The sequence below is a fragment of the Dendropsophus ebraccatus genome, chromosome 12, assembly GCF_027789765.1.
Source record: "Dendropsophus ebraccatus isolate aDenEbr1 chromosome 12, aDenEbr1.pat, whole genome shotgun sequence".
Lineage (NCBI taxonomy): Eukaryota > Metazoa > Chordata > Amphibia > Anura > Hylidae > Dendropsophus > Dendropsophus ebraccatus.
In genome coordinates, this window is record NC_091465.1 from 26,226,522 (window position 1) to 26,229,458 (window position 2,937).

Here is a 2,937-nt window from a genome sequence, read left to right on the forward strand (position 1 = left end):
AACGGATGAACACGGTTGCATCCATTTTTTTTCATCCGTTTTTTGCAAAAACGTAGTGTGAACCCAGCCTATACCAGGGGGGTCACACTCGCTGCCCTCCAGCTGCTGCAAAACTACAATTCCCCCATGATGGTAACAGCTGGGGGGCTGCAGTGTGACACATGTGCGCTATATGGTCACTGAATACAATCCACTATACAGACAAATATTACTAATAGTATATAGTAGTGTAGTAACCAGTTATGGCTGTTATTCTATGCAGTGTTTGCACTGCCGGCCAATATCCCATTTACTGTATGTCAGTGTGGAGCATTATTACAGTGACAGGCTATGGTCATACATAGTATTTCTGTCAGTCTTTTATCAATTCACATTTTTCACATTATTACATTGAAAGCTTAGAGTTACACATAATGGCGGAGATTTATCGAACATGGTGTAAAGTGAAACTGGCTAAGTTGCCCCTAGCAACCAATCAGATTCCACCTTAAATGAAAGGTGGAATCTGATTGGTTGCTAGGGGCAACTAAGCCAGTTTCACTTTACACCATGTTTGATAATCTCTACCAACATTTCTCAGAGTCTTCAGATCAACCAAAACCAGGAGTGGGTTGAAAAACTGTGTAAATCTTTCCATTATAATTATGCGTTGTCAGTTCCACTCTTAATTTTGGTTGAAAAAGACTGACAGAAATGCTGTGTGAACATAGCCACTATACGGACTTATTTTAACCTCAACATTACTGCCCTATGTTACCTTTATTTTACAGTGTGTGAACATAACCTTACATTTATGTACAACTATATGTCCCTGTGTCTACATACTGGCGCCCCCTGCTGTTCTATTAATTCTCTATCAGACCCTATAGACTTATGTATATGGATTTACATTCTTTTATTAACCTGAGCTCCCTCATGGTATTTATCATTGGCAGACTGGGGAATGGAGGGCCCCATCCACTATGTATTGCAAACTTTATTGATGTGGTGGATCCTGGTTTTATCTTAACTGAAGCTGGAAGCAATGTATCATGTGATGTCCTCTTCTGCATAGTGTACTATTGGTGATGTCATACACTCATCTGCATACAGTGTACTGTTGGTGATGTCATACACACATCTGCATACAATATACTGTTGGTGATGTCATACACACATACACACATACCAATTGTGATGTCATACAGAATCCTAGTAAAACAGACTGCAGCCCTGACAACAGTGACACTTTCTCAACATGAGTGGGGGGAAAGTGTCTCCGGCTAGTGGAGCTGTACCGAAGAAGGTGGAGAACAGTAATGGAGGCAATACGCTTAACGTGAGGCGAAACAGGCGGAGGGAGCGGAAAAAAAAGTACCAGTTTACGTTCGACTCAGATGGCGACTGCATCATGAAGGACATCACTCCGGAGAAGCAGTTCAGGTTTGATGAGGATGGTGACTGCATTATGACGGACGTCAGTCCTGAGCTGCAGTTCACCTATGACTCTGACGATGATGCCATCATGGAGGACGTAACACCGTGGCTGATAAAGCCAAAGGCCAAAAGGAGTTAAACTGCTTTTTTTCTTTCCAACTGTTTAGCAAGCGCTTTTGCCATCACTATAAGGTACAGTGACTTCCTATTCTTTCTTCTTTCTCATCACTTTCTGGAAGTTTCTGACCTATAACCATTGTTGTCCGTTGTTTTCTAGGTTATACATAACATCTATTGGGAGCTCGGATTCCATCAGCAGAGGTAAGGACGTCACAGGGATGATCTTCTCCTCTCTGTAGACTGTTCTAGAAATGCTGGAAGATGAAATCCTTATTCTCTGTCTCTTTTCAGCTTCCCAATAACCTCTATAACATCTGAGGTTCTCCTGAAGACTCGGCTCCTGTCCTAGCTCCATAGAACACAAGATTCCTGCTGCCTGGGAAACCTTCACCTCATCCAGGATTGTGCGGACCACCATCCGATAGACGCCTTCTGTACTCTTCCTAGCATCGTGCAGCCAGGCCTCCTCTCTTCTACCCAAATATCTGACTATTTATTTTTCAATGAATATTAATTTATAATAAATAAATGAAAATTTAATCTGTATTTGTATCTTTATTCCTTTTATCCACGGAAAATACTGTATATGCTTTGCTGTACAGGAGGTTTAGGCCTAATAGCCGAGGTGCATATAGAGTGGGCTCAGACTAAGTTAAAGAGGACCTGTCACCCCCCGTGCCGGGGTGACAGGCTCCCGACCCCCAGTTACAGCCCCCTATACTCACCTGATCCCGCCGGGTCACGGAGATATCAGCGCCCGAAGCCCGGCGCACGCGCTGACAGGAGAGTCCGATGCCCACACAGAATGACGGAGCATCTGACTCCCCATTCATTCTCTATGAGCATCTGACTCTCCTGTCAGCGCGCGCGCCGGGGTTCAGGCGCAGATATCTCCGTGACCCGACTGGCTCAGGAAGCGGGACCCGACGGGATCAAGTGAGTATAGGGGGCTGTAACGGAGGGTCGGGAGCCTGTCACCCCGGCACGGGGGGTGACAGGTCTCCTTTAAATGAGGTCCCCCACTCTATAACCTGATTGGACACTGGTTAAAGATACCCAGGTCTGTCATGTTAGGGATCCATAGAGCCATCTGCCATAGACAGGGTGTAATAATATATCAATTACAATACACATACAAAAAAGTGATACTGTACAGCCCACCTAGGTGACACCGTCCATATAGGAGAGGGGGTCCAGCTGCTGTACAGCCCACCTAGGTGACACTGTCCATATAGGAGAGGGGGCCCAGCTGCTATACAGCCCCACCTAGGTGACACTGTCCATATAGGAAGGAGAGGGGGCCCAGCTGTTGTACAGCCCACCTAGGTGACACTGTCCATATAGGAAGGAGAGGGGGCCCAGCTGCTGTACAGCCCACCTAGGTGACACTGCCCATATAGG

General features: G+C 45.7%; 1 long non-coding RNA gene across 1 annotated transcript; it reads left to right on the forward strand.

Moving 5' to 3' along the window:
* The first annotated feature begins 1,230 nt into the window (after window positions 1-1,230).
* Window positions 1,231-2,033, forward strand: LOC138770146 (uncharacterized). Its single transcript, XR_011359411.1, has 3 exons — window positions 1,231-1,608; window positions 1,694-1,737; window positions 1,828-2,033. It is a non-coding gene; the product is annotated as an uncharacterized lncRNA (long non-coding RNA).
* The last annotated feature ends 904 nt before the right edge of the window (window positions 2,034-2,937 follow it).